Here is a 16,229-nt window from a genome sequence, read left to right as displayed (position 1 = left end):
TCGGAAGGGTTCGTAGTCTGGACCTGTCCTGCCTGATCTAGACAAGTCATGAAAAGAGTACTTTTTTTTATGAAGCGTGTCTTGTTTAAGCTTTTGGACTCTTTCTGAGTACACTTAAGGGCCCGTTGCCACCGCCGTAATATAGGGAAACGAGGATAGAAATGTGCAGTGATTGATTACCGCTCATCGGTGCCCTGTCACTCACTTTGAGTGATGCGTATTGCTATTTTTATTAATTGTATGAAAGCATGCCAAATAAGTGAGGACAACAGGGCACTGCTGGTACGTGTCCCGTCCTTCTGTTACTTTATTTTTTATGTCTCGGCCTGACGTGAGTAGTGCATGGCTCGTATACGACAACTGTGACATCATACTCACGCAGCTGCGATGGCCGAGTGGTTAAGGCGTTGGACTTGAAATCCAATGGGGTTTCCCCGCGTAGGTTCGAATCCTGCTTGCAGCGTCATGAGATTTTGCATGAACACCATTTGGTTTAGTTAAGTAAATGTTTACTTCTTGTTACGCAATCCTCATCAAGTCACAGAGTTAAACGGCAAAAACTCAAACTAGATGTAAACATTGAGACAATTTCCACACCCAGGAAGTGTTTTAGAGAGCAGGTGCCTCGGAAGGGTTCGTAGTCTGGACCTGTCCTGCATGATCTAGACAAGTCATGAAAAGAGTAATTATTTTTTTATGAAGCGTGTCTTGTTTAGGCTTTTGGACTCTTTCTTAGTACACTTAAGGGCCCGTTACCACCGCTGTAATATAGGGAAAAGAGGGTAGAAATGCGCAATGATTGATTACCACTCATCTGTGCCCTTTCACTCACTTTGAGTGATGCATGTTGCTATTTTTATTAATTGTATGAAAGCATGTAAAATAAGTGAGGACAACAGGGCACTGCTGGTACGTGCCCCGTCCTTCTGTTACTTTATTTTTTGGTCTCGGCCTGACATGAGCAGAGTATGGCTCGTATACGACAACAGTGACATCATACTCATGCAGCTGCGATGGCCGAGTGGTTAAGGCGTTGGACTCGAAATCCAATGGCGTTTCCCTGCGCAGGTTCGAATCCTGCTTGCAGCGTAGTGTGATTTTGCATGAACACCATTTGGTTTAGTTAAGGAAATGTTCACTTCTTGTTCGCAATCCTCATCAAGTCACAGAGTTAAATGGAAAAAACTCAAACTAGATGTAAACATTAAAACAATTTCCACACCTAGGAAGTGTTTTAGAGAGCAGGTGGCTCGGAAGGGTTTGTAGTCTGGACCTATCCTGCCTGATCTAGACAAGTTACGAAATGAGTAATTTTTTTTATGAAGCGTGTCTTGTTTAGGCTTTTGGACTCTTTCTGAGTACACTTAAGGGCCCGTTGCCACCGCCGTAATATATCGAAACGAGGGTAGAAATGTGCAGTGATTGATTACCGCTCATCTGTGCCCTGTCACTCATTTTGAGTGATGCATATTGCTATTTTTATTAATTGTATGAAAGTATGCGAAATAAGTGAGGACAACAGGGCACTGCTGGTACGTGCCCCGTCCTTCTGTTACTTTATTTTTTATGTCTCGGCCTGACGTGAGTAGTGCATGGCTCGTATACGACAACTGTGACATCATACTCACGCAGCTGCGATGTCCGAGTGGTTAAGGCGTTGGACTTGAAATCCAATGGGGTTTCCCCGCGTAGGTTCGAATCCTGCTTGAAGCGTCATGAGATTTTGCATGAACACCATTTGGTTTAGTTAAGGAAATGTTCACTTCTCGTTACGCAATCCTCATCAAGTCACAGAGTTAAATGGCAAAAACTCAAACTAGATGTAAACATTGAGACAATTTCCACACCCAGGAAGTGTTTTAGAGAGCAGGTGGCTCGGAAGGGTTCGTAGTCTGGACCTGTCCTGCCTGATCTAGACAAGTCATGAAAAGAGTACTTTTTTTTATGAAGCGTGTCTTGTTTAAGCTTTTGGACTCTTTCTGAGTACACTTAAGGGCCCGTTGCCACCGCCGTAATATAGGGAAACGAGGATAGAAATGTGCAGTGATTGATTACCGCTCATCGGTGCCCTGTCACTCACTTTGAGTGATGCGTATTGCTATTTTTATTAATTGTATGAAAGCATGCCAAATAAGTGAGGACAACAGGGCACTGCTGGTACGTGTCCCGTCCTTCTGTTACTTTATTTTTTATGTCTCGGCCTGACGTGAGTAGTGCATGGCTCGTATACGACAACTGTGACATCATACTCACGCAGCTGCGATGGCCGAGTGGTTAAGGCGTTGGACTTGAAATCCAATGGGGTTTCCCCGCGTAGGTTCGAATCCTGCTTGCAGCGTCATGAGATTTTGCATGAACACCATTTGGTTTAGTTAAGTAAATGTTTACTTCTTGTTACGCAATCCTCATCAAGTCACAGAGTTAAACGGCAAAAACTCAAACTAGATGTAAACATTGAAACAATTTCCACACCTAGGAAGTGTTTTAGAGAGCTGGTGGCTCGGAAGGGTTTGTAGTCTGGACCTGTCCTGCCTGATCTAGACAAGTCATGAAAAGAGTACTTTTTTTTTATGAAGCGTGTCTTCTTTAAGCTTTTGGACTCTTTCTGAGTACACTTAAGGGCCCGTTGCCACCGCCGTAATATAGGGAAACGAGGATAGAAATGTGCAGTGATTGATTACCGCTCATCGGTGCCCTGTCACTCACTTTGAGTGATGCGTATTGCTATTTTTATTAATTGTATGAAAGTATGCGAAATAAGTGAGGACAACAGGGCACTGCTGGTATGTGCCCCGTCCTTCCGTTACTTTATTTTTTAGGTCTCAATCTGACATGAGTAGCGCAGGGCTCGTATACGACAACAGTGACATCATACTCACGCAGCTGCGATGGCCGAGTGGTTAAGGCGTTGGACTTGAAATCCAATGGGTTTTCCCCACGTAGGTTCGAAACCTGCTTGCAGCGGCATGAGATTTTGCATGAACACTATTTGGTTAAGTTAAGTTAATGTTCACTTCTCATTACGCAATCCTCATCAAGTCACAGAGTTAAACTGCAAAAACTCAAACTAGATGTAAACATTGAGACAATTTCCACACCCAGGAAGTGTTTTAGAGAGCAGGTGGCTCGGAAGGGTTCGTAGTCTGGACCTGTCCTACCTGATCTAGACAAGTCATGAAAAGAGTACTTTTTTTTATGAAGCGTGTCTTGTTTAAGCTTTTGGACTCTTTCTGAGTACACTTAAGGGCCCGTTGCCACCGCCGTAATATAGGGAAACGAGGATAGAAATGTGCAGTGATTGATTACCGCTCATCGGTGCCCTGTCACTCACTTTGAGTGATGCGTATTGCTATTTTTATTAATTGTATGAAAGCATGCAAAATAAGTGAGGACAACAGGGCACTGCTGGTACGTGCCCCGTCCTGTTACTTTATTTTTTATGTCTCGGCCTGACGTGAGTAGTGCATGGCTAGTATACGACAACTGTGACATCATACTCATGCAGCTGCGATGGCCGAGTGGTTAAGGCGTTGGACTTGAAATCCAATGGGTTTTCCCCACGTAGGTTCGAAACCTGCTTGCAGCGGCATGAGATTTTGCATGAACACTATTTGGTTAAGTTAAGTTAATGTTCACTTCTCATTACGCAATCCTCATCAAGTCACAGAGTTAAACTGCAAAAACTCAAACTAGATGTAAACATTGAGACAATTTCCACACCCAGGAAGTGTTTTAGAGAGCAGGTATCTCGGAAGGGTTCGTAGTCTGGACCTGTCCTGCATGATCTAGACAAGTCATGAAAAGAGTAATTATTTTTTTATGAAGCGTGTCTTGTTTAGGCTTTTGGACTCTTTCTTAGTACACTTAAGGGCCCGTTACCACCGCCGTAATATAGGGAAAAGAGGGTAGAAATGCGCAATGATTGATTACCACTCATCTGTGCCTTTTCACTCACTTTGAGTGATGCATGTTGCTATTTTTATTAATTGTATGAAAGCATGCAAAATAAGTGAGGACAACAGGGCACTGCTGGTACGTGCCCCGTCCTTCTGTTACTTTATTTTTTGGTCTCGGCCTGACATGAGCAGAGTATGGCTCGTATACGACAACAGTGACATCATACTCATGCAGCTGCGATGGCCGAGTAGTTAAGGCGTTGGACTCGAAATCCAATGGGGTTTCCCTGCGCAGGTTCGAATCCTGCTTGCAGCGTAGTGTGATTTTGCATGAACACCATTTGGTTTAGTTAAGGAAATGTTCACTTCTTGTTCGCAATCCTCATCAAGTTACAGAGTTAAATGGAAAAAACTCAAACTAGATGTAAACATTGAGACAATTTCCACACCCAGGAAGTGTTTTAGAGAGCTGGTGGCTCAGAAGGGTTTGTAGTCTGGACCTGTCCTGCCTGATCTAGACAAGTCATGAAAAGAGTACTTTTTTTTTATGATGCATGTCTTGTTTAGGCTTTTGGACTCTTTCTTAGTACACTTAAGGGCCTGTTACCACCGCCGTAATATAGGGAAAAGTGGGTAGAAACATGCAGTGATTGATTACCACTCATCTGTGCCCTTTCACTCACTTTGAGTGATGCATGTTGCTATTTTTATTAATTGTATGAAAGCATGCAAAATAAGTGAGGACAACAGGGCACTGCTGGTACGTGCCCCGTCCTTCCGTTACTTTATTTTTTTGGCCTCCGCCTGACATGAGCAGAGCATGGCTCGTATACGACAACAGTGACATCATACTCATGCAGCTGCGATGGCCGAGTGGTTAAGGCGTTGGACTCGAAATCCAATGGGGTTTCCCTGCGCAGGTTCGAATCCTGCTTGCAGCGTAGTGTGATTTTGCATGAACACCATTTGGTTTAGTTAAGGAAATGTTCACTTCTCGTTACGCAATCCTCATCAAGTCACAGAGTTAAACGGCAAAAAGTCAAACTAGATGTAAACATTGAAACAATTTCCACACCTAGGAAGTGTTTTAGAGAGCAGGTGGCTTGGAAGGGTTTGTAGTCTGGACCTATCCTGCCTGATCTAGACAAGTTACGAAATGAGTAATTTTTTTTATGAAGCGTGTCTTGTTTAGGCTTTTGGACTCTTTCTGAGTACACTTAAGGGCCCATTGCCACCGCCGTAATATATGGAAACGAGGGTAGAAATGTGCAGTGGTTGATTACCGCTCATCTGTGCCCTGTCACTCATTTTGAGTGATGCATATTGCTATTTTTATTAATTGTATGAAAGTATGCGAAATAAGTGAGGACAACAGGGCACTGCTGGTATGTGCCCCGTCCTTCCGTTACTTTATTTTTTAGGTCTCGACCTGACATGAGTAGCGCATGGCTCGTATATGACAACAGTGACATCATACTCACGCAGCTGCGATGGCCGAGTGGTTAAGGTGTTGGACTTGAAATCCAATGGGGTTTCCCTGCGTAGGTTTGAATCCTGCTTGCAGCGGCATGAGATTTTGCATGAACACCATTTGGTTTAGTTAAGTAAATGTTCACTTCTCATTACGCAATCCTCATCAAGTCACAGAGTTAAACTGCAAAAACTCAAACTAGATGTAAACATTGAGACAATTTCCACACTCAGGAAGTGTTTTAGAGAGCAGGTGGCTCGGAAGGGTTCGTAGTCTGGACCTGTCCGGCCTGATCTAGACAAGTCATGAAAAGAGTACTTTTTTTTAATGAGCGTGTCTTGTTTAAGCTTTTGGACTCTTTCTGAGTACACTTAAGGGCCCGTTGCCACCGACGTAATATAGGGAAACGAGGATAGAAATGTGCAGTGATTGATTACCGCTCATCGGTGCCCTGTCACTCACTTTGAGTGATGCGTATTGCTATTTTTATTAATTGTCTGAAAGCATGCAAAATAAGTGAGGACAACAGGGCACTGCTGGTACGTGCCCCGTCCTTCTGTTACTTTATTTTTTGGTCTCGGCCTGACATGAGCAGAGTATGGCTCGTATACGACAACAGTGACATCATACTCATGCAGCTGCGATGGCCGAGTGGTTAAGGCGTTGGACTCGAAATCCAATGGGGTTTCCCTGCGCAGGTTCTAATCCTGCTTGCAGCTTAGTGTGATTTTGCATGAACACCATTTGGTTTAGTTAAGGAAATGTTCACTTCTTGTTCGCAATCCTCATCAAGTCACAGAGGTAAATGGAAAAAACTCAAACTAGATGTAAACATTGAGACAATTTCCACACCCAGGAAGTGTTTTAGAGAGCTGGTGGCTCGGAAGGGTTTGTAGTCTGGACCTGTCCTGCCTGATCTAGACAAGTCATGAAAAGAGTACTTTTTTATGATGCATGTCTTGTTTAGGCTTTTGGACTCTTTCATAGTACACTTAAGGGCCTGTTACCACCGCCGTAATATAGGGAAAAGTGGGTAGAAACATGCAGTGATTGATTACCACTCATCTGTGCCCTTTCACTCACTTTGAGTGATGCATGTTGCTATTTTTATTAATTGTATGAAAGCATGCAAAATAAGCGAGGACAACAGGGCACTGCTGGTACGTGCCCCGTCCTTCCGTTACTTTATTTTTTTGGTCTCCGCCTGACATGAGCAGAGCATGGCTCGTATACGACAACAGTGACATCATACTCATGCAGCTGCGATGGCCGAGTGGTTAAGGCGTTGGACTCGAAATCCAATGGGGTTTCCCTGCGCAGGTTCGAATCCTGCTTGCAGCATAGTATGATTTTGCATGAACACCATTTGGTTTAGTTAAGGAAATGTTCACTTCTCGTTACGCAATCCTCATCAAGTCACAGAGTTAAATGGCAAAAACTCAAACTAGATGTAAACATTAAAACAATTTCCACACCTAGGAAGTGTTTTAGAGAGCAGGTGGCTCGAAAGGGTTTGTAGTCTGGACCTATCCTGCCTGATCTAGACAAGTTACGAAATGAGTAATTTTTTTTATGAAGCGTGTCTTGTTTAGGCTTTTGGACTCTTTCTGAGTACACTTAAGGGCCCGTTGCCACCGCCGTAATATATAGAAACGAGGGTAGAAATGTGCAGTGATTGATTACCGCTCATCTGTGCCCTGTCACTCATTTTGAGTGATGCATATTGCTATTTTTATTAATTGTATGAAAGTATGCGAAATAAGTGAGGACAACAGGGCACTGCTGGTATGTGCCCCGTCCTTCCGTTACTTTATTTTTTAGGTCTCGACCTGACATGAGTAGCGCATGGCTCGTATACGACAACAGTGACATCATACTCACGCAGCTGCGATGGCCGAGTGGTTAAGGCGTTGGACTTGAAATCCAATGGGGTTTCTCCGCGTAGGTTTGAATCCTGCTTGCAGCGGCATGAGATTTTGCATGAACACAATTTGGTTTAGTTAAGTAAATGTTCACTTCTCATTACGCAATCCTCATCAAGTCACAGAGTTAAACTGCAAAAACTCATACTAGATGTAAACATTGAGACAATTTCCACACTCAGGAAGTGTTTTAGAGAGCAGGTGGCTCGGAAGGGTCCGTAGTCTGGACCTGTCCTGCCTGATCTAGACAAGTCATGAAAAGAGTACTTTTTTTTATGAAGCGTGTCTTGTTTAAGCTTTTGGACTCTTTCTGAGTACACTTAAGGGCCCGTTGCCACCGCCGTAATATAGGGAAACGAGGATAGAAATGTGCAGTGATTGATTACCGCTCATCGGTGCCCTGTCACTCACTTTGAGTGATGCGTATTGCTATTTTTATTAATTGTATGAAAGCATGCCAAATAAGTGAGGACAACAGGGCACTGCTGGTACGTGTCCCGTCCTTCTGTTACTTTATTTTTTATGTCTCGGCCTGACGTGAGTAGTGCATGGCTCGTATACGACAACTGTGACATCATACTCACGCAGCTGTGATGGCCGAGTGGTTAAGGCGTTGGACTTGAAATCCAATGGGGTTTCCCCGCGTAGGTTCGAATCCTGCTTGCAGTGTCATGAGATTTTGCATGAACACCATTTGGTTTAGTTAAGTAAATGTTTACTTCTTGTTACGCAATCCTCATCAAGTCACAGAGTTAAACGGCAAAAACTCAAACTAGATGTAAACATTGAAACAATTTCCACACCTAGGAAGTGTTTTAGAGAGCTGGTGGCTCGGAAGGGTTTGTAGTCTGGACCTGTCCTGCCTGATCTAGACAAGTCATGAAAAGAGTACTTTTTTTTATGAAGCGTGTCTTCTTTAAGCTTTTGGACTCTTTCTGAGTACACTTAAGGGCCCGTTGCCACCGCCGTAATATAGGGAAACGAGGATAGAAATGTGCAGTGATTGATTACCGCTCATCGGTGCCCTGTCACTCACTTTGAGTGATGCGTATTGCTATTTTTATTAATTGTATGAAAGTATGCGAAATAAGTGAGGACAACAGGGCACTGCTGGTATGTGCCCCGTCCTTCCGTTACTTTATTTTTTAGGTCTCGACCTGACATGAGTAGCGCAGGGCTCGTGTACGACAACAGTGACATCATACTCACGCAGCTGCGATGGCCGAGTGGTTAAGGCGTTGGACTTGAAATCCAATGGGTTTTCCCCACGTAGGTTCGAAACCTGCTTGCAGCGGCATGAGATTTTGCATGAACACTATTTGGTTAAGTTAAGTTAATGTTCACTTCTCATTACGCAATCCTCATCAAGTCACAGAGTTAAACGGCAAAAACTCAAACTAGATGTAAACATTGAGACAATTTCCACACCCAGGAAGTGTTTTAGAGAGCAGGTGCCTCGGAAGGGTTCGTAGTCTGGACCTGTCCTGCATGATCTAGAAAAGTCATGAAAAGAGTAATTATTTTTTTATGAAGCGTGTCTTGTTTAGGCTTTTGGACTCTTTCTTAGTACACTTAAGGGCCCGTTACCACCGCCGTAATATAGGGAAAAGAGGGTAGAAATGCGCAATGATTGATTACCACTCATCTGTGCCTTTTCACTCACTTTGAGTGATGCATGTTGCTATTTTTATAAATTGTATGAAAGTATGCAAAATAAGTGAGGACAACAGGGCACTGCTGGTACGTGCCCCGTCCTTCTGTTACTTTATTTTTTGGTCTCGGCCTGACATGAGCAGAGTATGGCTCGTATACGACAACAGTGACATCATACTCATGCAGCTGCGATGGCCGAGTGGTTAAGGCGTTGGACTCGAAATCCAATGGGGTTTCCCTGCGCAGGTTCGAATCCTGCTTGCAGCGTAGTGTGATTTTGCATGAACACCATTTGGTTTAGTTAAGGAAATGTTCACTTCTTGTTCGCAATCCTCATCAAGTTACAGAGTTAAATGGAAAAAACTCAAACTAGATGTAAACATTGAGACAATTTCCACACCCAGGAAGTGTTTTAGAGAGCTGGTGGCTCAGAAGGGTTTGTAGTCTGGACCTGTCCTGCCTGATCTAGACAAGTCATGAAAAGAGTACTTTTTTTTATGATGCATGTCTTGTTTAGGCTTTTGGACTCTTTCTTAGTACACTTAAGGGCCTGTTACCACCGCCGTAATATAGGGAAAAGTGGGTAGAAACATGCAGTGATTGATTACCACTCATCTGTGCCCTTTCACTCACTTTGAGTGATGCATGTTGCTATTTTTATTAATTGTATGAAAGCATGCAAAATAAGTGAGGACAACAGGGCACTGCTGGTACGTGCCCCGTCCTTCCGTTACTTTATTTTTTTGGTCTCCGCCTGACATGAGCAGAGCATGGCTCGTATACGACAACAGTGACATCATACTCATGCAGCTGCGATGGCCGAGTGGTTAAGGCGTTGGACTCGAAATCCAATGGGGTTTCCCTGCGCAGGTTCGAATCCTGCTTGCAGCGTAGTGTGGTTTTGCATGAACACCATTTGGTTTAGTTAAGGAAATGTTCACTTCTCGTTACGCAATCCTCATCAAGTCACAGAGTTAAATGGCAAAAACTCAAACTAGATGTAAACATTGAAACAATTTCCACACCTAGGAAGTGTTTTAGAGAGCAGGTGGCTCGGAAGGGTTTGTAGTCTGGACCTATCCTGCCTGATCTAGACAAGTTACGAAATGAGTAATTTTTTTTATGAAGCGTGTCTTGTTTAGGCTTTTGGACTCTTTCTGAGTACACTTAAGGGCCCGTTGCCACCGCCGTAATATATGGAAACGAGGGTAGAAATGTGCAGTGGTTGATTACCGCTCATCTGTGCCCTGTCACTCATTTTGAGTGATGCATATTGCTATTTTTATTAATTGTATGAAAGTATGCGAAATAAGTGAGGACAACAGGGCACTGCTGGTATGTGCCCCGTCCTTCCGTTACTTTATTTTTTAGGTCTCGACCTGACATGAGTAGCGCATGGCTCGTATACAACAACAGTGACATCATACTCACGCAGCTGCCATGGCCGAGTGGTTAAGGCGTTGGACTTGAAATCCAATGGGGTTTCCCCGTGTAGGTTCGAATCCTGCTTGTAGCGTCATGAGATTTTGCATGAACACCATTTGGTTTAGTTAAGGAAATGTTCACTTCTCGTTACGCAATCCTCATCAAGTCACAGAGTTAAATGGCAAAAACTCAAACTAGATGTAAACATCGAGACAATTTCCACACCCAGGAAGTGTTTTAGAGAGCAGGTGGCTCGGAAGGGTTCGTAGTCTGGACCTGTCCTGCCTGATCTAGACAAGTCATGAAAAGAGTACTTTTTTTTATGAAGCGTGTCTTGTTTAAGCTTTTGGACTCTTTCTGAGTACACTCAAGGGCCCGTTGCCACCGCCGTAATATAGGGAAACGAGGATAGAAATGTGCAGTGATTGATTACCGCTCATCGGTGCCCTGTCACTCACTTTGAGTGATGCGTATTGCTATTTTTATTAATTGTATGAAAGCATGCCAAATAAGTGAGGACAACAGGGCACTGCTGGTACGTGTCCCGTCCTTCTGTTACTTTATTTTTTATGTCTCGGCCTGACGTGAGTAGTGCATGGCTCGTATACGACAACTGTGACATCATACTCACGCAGCTGCGATGGCCGAGTGGTTAAGGCGTTGGACTTGAAATCCAATGGGGTTTCCCCGCGTAGGTTCGAATCCTGCTTGCAGCGTCATGAGATTTTGCATGAACACCATTTGGTTTAGTTAAGTAAATGTTTACTTCTTGTTACGCAATCCTCATCAAGTCACAGAGTTAAACGGCAAAAACTCAAACTAGATGTAAACATTGAGACAATTTCCACACCCAGGAAGTGTTTTAGAGAGCAGGTGCCTCGGAAGGGTTCGTAGTCTGGACCTGTCCTGCATGATCTAGACAAGTCATGAAAAGAGTAATTATTTTTTTATGAAGCGTGTCTTGTTTAGGCTTTTGGACTCTTTCTTAGTACACTTAAGGGCCCGTTACCACCGCCGTAATATAGGGAAAAGAGGGTAGAAATGCGCAATGATTGATTACCACTCATCTGTGCCTTTTCACTCACTTTGAGTGATGCATGTTGCTATTTTTATAAATTGTATGAAAGTATGCAAAATAAGTGAGGACAACAGGGCACTGCTGGTACGTGCCCCGTCCTTCTGTTACTTTATTTTTTGGTCTCGGCCTGACATGAGCAGAGTATGGCTCGTATACGACAACAGTGACATCATACTCATGCAGCTGCGATGGCCGAGTGGTTAAGGCGTTGGACTCGAAATCCAATGGGGTTTCCCTGCGCAGGTTCGAATCCTGCTTGCAGCGTAGTGTGATTTTGCATGAACACTATTTGGTTAAGTTAAGTTAATGTTCACTTCTCATTACGCAATCCTCATCAAGTCACAGAGTTAAACTGCAAAAACTCATACTAGATGTAAACATTGAGACAATTTCCACACTCAGGAAGTGTTTTAGAGAGCAGGTGGCTCGGAAGGGTCCGTAGTCTGGACCTGTCCTGCCTGATCTAGACAAGTCATGAAAAGAGTACTTTTTTTTATGAAGCGTGTCTTGTGTAAGCTTTTGGACTCTTTCTGAGTACACTTAAGGGCCCGTTGCCACCGCCGTAATATAGGGAAACGAGGATAGAAATGTGCAGTGATTGATTACCGCTCATCGGTGCCCTGTCACTCACTTTGAGTGATGCGTATTGCTATTTTTATTAATTGTATGAAAGCATGCCAAATAAGTGAGGACAACAGGGCACTGCTGGTACGTGTCCCGTCCTTCTGTTACTTTATTTTTTATGTCTCGGCCTGACGTGAGTAGTGCATGGCTCGTATACGACAACTGTGACATCATACTCACGCAGCTGTGATGGCCGAGTGGTTAAGGCGTTGGACTTGAAATCCAATGGGGTTTCCCCGCGTAGGTTCGAATCCTGCTTGCAGTGTCATGAGATTTTGCATGAACACCATTTGGTTTAGTTAAGTAAATGTTTACTTCTTGTTACGCAATCCTCATCAAGTCACAGAGTTAAACGGCAAAAACTCAAACTAGATGTAAACATTGAAACAATTTCCACACCTAGGAAGTGTTTTAGAGAGCTGGTGGCTCGGAAGGGTTTGTAGTCTGGACCTGTCCTGCCTGATCTAGACAAGTCATGAAAAGAGTACTTTTTTTTATGAAGCGTGTCTTCTTTAAGCTTTTGGACTCTTTCTGAGTACACTTAAGGGCCCGTTGCCACCGCCGTAATATAGGGAAACGAGGATAGAAATGTGCAGTGATTGATTACCGCTCATCGGTGCCCTGTCACTCACTTTGAGTGATGCGTATTGCTATTTTTATTAATTGTATGAAAGTATGCGAAATAAGTGAGGACAACAGGGCACTGCTGGTATGTGCCCCGTCCTTCCGTTACTTTATTTTTTAGGTCTCGACCTGACATGAGTAGCGCAGGGCTCGTGTACGACAACAGTGACATCATACTCACGCAGCTGCGATGGCCGAGTGGTTAAGGCGTTGGACTTGAAATCCAATGGGTTTTCCCCACGTAGGTTCGAAACCTGCTTGCAGCGGCATGAGATTTTGCATGAACACTATTTGGTTAAGTTAAGTTAATGTTCACTTCTCATTACGCAATCCTCATCAAGTCACAGAGTTAAACGGCAAAAACTCAAACTAGATGTAAACATTGAGACAATTTCCACACCCAGGAAGTGTTTTAGAGAGCAGGTGCCTCGGAAGGGTTCGTAGTCTGGACCTGTCCTGCATGATCTAGACAAGTCATGAAAAGAGTAATTATTTTTTTATGAAGCGTGTCTTGTTTAGGCTTTTGGACTCTTTCTTAGTACACTTAAGGGCCCGTTACCACCGCCGTAATATAGGGAAAAGAGGGTAGAAATGCGCAATGATTGATTACCACTCATCTGTGCCTTTTCACTCACTTTGAGTGATGCATGTTGCTATTTTTATAAATTGTATGAAAGTATGCAAAATAAGTGAGGACAACAGGGCACTGCTGGTACGTGCCCCGTCCTTCTGTTACTTTATTTTTTGGTCTCGGCCTGACATGAGCAGAGTATGGCTCGTATACGACAACAGTGACATCATACTCATGCAGCTGCGATGGCCGAGTGGTTAAGGCGTTGGACTCGAAATCCATTGGGGTTTCCCTGCGCAGGTTCGAATCCTGCTTGCAGCGTAGTGAGATTTTGCATGAACACTATTTGGTTAAGTTAAGTTAATGTTCACTTCTCATTACGCAATCCTCATCAAGTCACAGAGTTAAACTGCAAAAACTCATACTAGATGTAAACATTGAGACAATTTCCACACTCAGGAAGTGTTTTAGAGAGCAGGTGGCTCGGAAGGGTCCGTAGTCTGGACCTGTCCTGCCTGATCTAGACAAGTCATGAAAAGAGTACTTTTTTTTATGAAGCGTGTCTTGTTTAAGCTTTTGGACTCTTTCTGAGTACACTTAAGGGCCCGTTGCCACCGCCGTAATATAGGGAAACGAGGATAGAAATGTGCAGTGATTGATTACCGCTCATCGGTGCCCTGTCACTCACTTTGAGTGATGCGTATTGCTATTTTTATTAATTGTATGAAAGCATGCCAAATAAGTGAGGACAACAGGGCACTGCTGGTACGTGTCCCGTCCTTCTGTTACTTTATTTTTTATGTCTCGGCCTGACGTGAGTAGTGCATGGCTCGTATACGACAACTGTGACATCATACTCACGCAGCTGTGATGGCCGAGTGGTTAAGGCGTTGGACTTGAAATCTAATGGGGTTTCCCCGCGTAGGTTCGAATCCTGCTTGCAGTGTCATGAGATTTTGCATGAACACCATTTGGTTTAGTTAAGTAAATGTTTACTTCTTGTTACGCAATCCTCATCAAGTCACAGAGTTAAACGGCAAAAACTCAAACTAGATGTAAACATTGAAACAATTTCCACACCTAGGAAGTGTTTTAGAGAGCTGGTGGCTCGGAAGGGTTTGTAGTCTGGACCTGTCCTGCCTGATCTAGACAAGTCATGAAAAGAGTACTTTTTTTTATGAAGCGTGTCTTCTTTAAGCTTTTGGACTCTTTCTGAGTACACTTAAGGGCCCGTTGCCACCGCCGTAATATAGGGAAACGAGGATAGAAATGTGCAGTGATTGATTACCGCTCATCGGTGCCCTGTCACTCACTTTGAGTGATGCGTATTGCTATTTTTATTAATTGTATGAAAGTATGCGAAATAAGTGAAGACAACAGGGCACTGCTGGTATGTGCCCCGTCCTTCCGTTACTTTATTTTTTAGGTCTCGACCTGACATGAGTAGCGCAGGGCTCGTGTACGACAACAGTGACATCATACTCACGCAGCTGCGATGGCCGAGTGGTTAAGGCGTTGGACTTGAAATCCAATGGGTTTTCCCCACGTAGGTTCGAAACCTGCTTGCAGCGGCATGAGATTTTGCATGAACACTATTTGGTTAAGTTAAGTTAATGTTCACTTCTCATTACGCAATCCTCATCAAGTCACAGAGTTAAACGGCAAAAACTCAAACTAGATGTAAACATTGAGACAATTTCCACACCCAGGAAGTGTTTTAGAGAGCAGGTGCCTCGGAAGGGTTCGTAGTCTGGACCTGTCCTGCATGATCTAGACAAGTCATGAAAAGAGTAATTATTTTTTTATGAAGCGTGTCTTGTTTAGGCTTTTGGACTCTTTCTTAGTACACTTAAGGGCCCGTTACCACCGCCGTAATATAGGGAAAAGAGGGTAGAAATGCGCAATGATTGATTACCACTCATCTGTGCCTTTTCACTCACTTTGAGTGATGCATGTTGCTATTTTTATAAATTGTATGAAAGTATGCAAAATAAGTGAGGACAACAGGGCACTGCTGGTACGTGCCCCGTCCTTCTGTTACTTTATTTTTTGGTCTCGGCCTGACATGAGCAGAGTATGGCTCGTATACGACAACAGTGACATCATACTCATGCAGCTGCGATGGCCGAGTGGTTAAGGCGTTGGACTCGAAATCCAATGGGGTTTCCCTGCGCAGGTTCGAATCCTGCTTGCAGCGTAGTGTGATTTTGCATGAACACCATTTGGTTTAGTTAAGGAAATGTTCACTTCTTGTTCGCAATCCTCATCAAGTTACAGAGTTAAATGGAAAAAACTCAAACTAGATGTAAACATTGAGACAATTTCCACACCCAGGAAGTGTTTTAGAGAGCTGGTGGCTCAGAAGGGTTTGTAGTCTGGACCTGTCCTGCCTGATCTAGACAAGTCATGAAAAGAGTACTTTTTTTTATGATGCATGTCTTGTTTAGGCTTTTGGACTCTTTCTTAGTACACTTAAGGGCCTGTTACCACCGCCGTAATATAGGGAAAAGTGGGTAGAAACATGCAGTGATTGATTACCACTCATCTGTGCCCTTTCACTCACTTTGAGTGATGCATGTTGCTATTTTTATTAATTGTATGAAAGCATGCAAAATAAGTGAGGACAACAGGGCACTGCTGGTACGTGCCCCGTCCTTCCGTTACTTTATTTTTTTGGTCTCCGCCTGACATGAGCAGAGCATGGCTCGTATACGACAACAGTGACATCATACTCATGCAGCTGCGATGGCCGAGTGGTTAAGGCGTTGGACTCGAAATCCAATGGGGTTTCCCTGCGCAGGTTCGAATCCTGCTTGCAGCGTAGTGTGGTTTTGCATGAACACCATTTGGTTTAGTTAAGGAAATGTTCACTTCTCGTTACGCAATCCTCATCAAGTCACAGAGTTAAATGGCAAAAACTCAAACTAGATGTAAACATTGAAACAATTTCCACACCTAGGAAGTG

At 43.7% G+C, this 16,229-nt stretch overlaps 16 non-coding genes across 16 annotated transcripts; all 16 read left to right on the top strand.

The window, feature by feature from the left end:
• Positions 1 to 381: 381 nt before the first annotated feature.
• TRNAS-UGA (transfer RNA serine (anticodon UGA)) lies at positions 382 to 463 on the top strand. The gene has a single exon. It is a non-coding gene; the product is annotated as a tRNA-Ser (tRNA).
• A 544-nt stretch (positions 464 to 1,007) lies between these two features.
• TRNAS-CGA (transfer RNA serine (anticodon CGA)) lies at positions 1,008 to 1,089 on the top strand. Its single transcript has one exon. It is a non-coding gene; the product is annotated as a tRNA-Ser (tRNA).
• A 1,167-nt stretch (positions 1,090 to 2,256) lies between these two features.
• TRNAS-UGA (transfer RNA serine (anticodon UGA)) lies at positions 2,257 to 2,338 on the top strand. The gene has a single exon. It is a non-coding gene; the product is annotated as a tRNA-Ser (tRNA).
• Positions 2,339 to 4,130: 1,792 nt separating this feature from the next.
• Positions 4,131 to 4,212, top strand: TRNAS-CGA (transfer RNA serine (anticodon CGA)). Its single transcript has one exon. It is a non-coding gene; the product is annotated as a tRNA-Ser (tRNA).
• A 543-nt stretch (positions 4,213 to 4,755) lies between these two features.
• On the top strand, positions 4,756 to 4,837 carry TRNAS-CGA (transfer RNA serine (anticodon CGA)). The gene has a single exon. It is a non-coding gene; the product is annotated as a tRNA-Ser (tRNA).
• Positions 4,838 to 6,004: 1,167 nt separating this feature from the next.
• Positions 6,005 to 6,086, top strand: TRNAS-CGA (transfer RNA serine (anticodon CGA)). The gene has a single exon. It is a non-coding gene; the product is annotated as a tRNA-Ser (tRNA).
• A 540-nt stretch (positions 6,087 to 6,626) lies between these two features.
• TRNAS-CGA (transfer RNA serine (anticodon CGA)) lies at positions 6,627 to 6,708 on the top strand. The gene has a single exon. It is a non-coding gene; the product is annotated as a tRNA-Ser (tRNA).
• Positions 6,709 to 7,876: 1,168 nt separating this feature from the next.
• Positions 7,877 to 7,958, top strand: TRNAS-UGA (transfer RNA serine (anticodon UGA)). The gene has a single exon. It is a non-coding gene; the product is annotated as a tRNA-Ser (tRNA).
• A 1,169-nt stretch (positions 7,959 to 9,127) lies between these two features.
• Positions 9,128 to 9,209, top strand: TRNAS-CGA (transfer RNA serine (anticodon CGA)). Its single transcript has one exon. It is a non-coding gene; the product is annotated as a tRNA-Ser (tRNA).
• Positions 9,210 to 9,751: 542 nt separating this feature from the next.
• On the top strand, positions 9,752 to 9,833 carry TRNAS-CGA (transfer RNA serine (anticodon CGA)). The gene has a single exon. It is a non-coding gene; the product is annotated as a tRNA-Ser (tRNA).
• A 1,168-nt stretch (positions 9,834 to 11,001) lies between these two features.
• On the top strand, positions 11,002 to 11,083 carry TRNAS-UGA (transfer RNA serine (anticodon UGA)). The gene has a single exon. It is a non-coding gene; the product is annotated as a tRNA-Ser (tRNA).
• Positions 11,084 to 11,627: 544 nt separating this feature from the next.
• Positions 11,628 to 11,709, top strand: TRNAS-CGA (transfer RNA serine (anticodon CGA)). The gene has a single exon. It is a non-coding gene; the product is annotated as a tRNA-Ser (tRNA).
• Positions 11,710 to 12,252: 543 nt separating this feature from the next.
• TRNAS-UGA (transfer RNA serine (anticodon UGA)) lies at positions 12,253 to 12,334 on the top strand. The gene has a single exon. It is a non-coding gene; the product is annotated as a tRNA-Ser (tRNA).
• Positions 12,335 to 13,503: 1,169 nt separating this feature from the next.
• On the top strand, positions 13,504 to 13,585 carry TRNAS-CGA (transfer RNA serine (anticodon CGA)). The gene has a single exon. It is a non-coding gene; the product is annotated as a tRNA-Ser (tRNA).
• A 1,794-nt stretch (positions 13,586 to 15,379) lies between these two features.
• Positions 15,380 to 15,461, top strand: TRNAS-CGA (transfer RNA serine (anticodon CGA)). The gene has a single exon. It is a non-coding gene; the product is annotated as a tRNA-Ser (tRNA).
• A 542-nt stretch (positions 15,462 to 16,003) lies between these two features.
• Positions 16,004 to 16,085, top strand: TRNAS-CGA (transfer RNA serine (anticodon CGA)). Its single transcript has one exon. It is a non-coding gene; the product is annotated as a tRNA-Ser (tRNA).
• Positions 16,086 to 16,229: the final 144 nt, after the last annotated feature.

Source organism: Lissotriton vulgaris, chromosome 11 (assembly GCF_964263255.1).
Source record: "Lissotriton vulgaris chromosome 11, aLisVul1.2, whole genome shotgun sequence".
In the NCBI taxonomy this organism is placed as follows: domain Eukaryota; kingdom Metazoa; phylum Chordata; class Amphibia; order Caudata; family Salamandridae; genus Lissotriton; species Lissotriton vulgaris.
The sequence above is the reverse complement of the archived record's forward strand: the minus strand, read 5'-3'. Positions and strand labels throughout refer to the sequence as shown.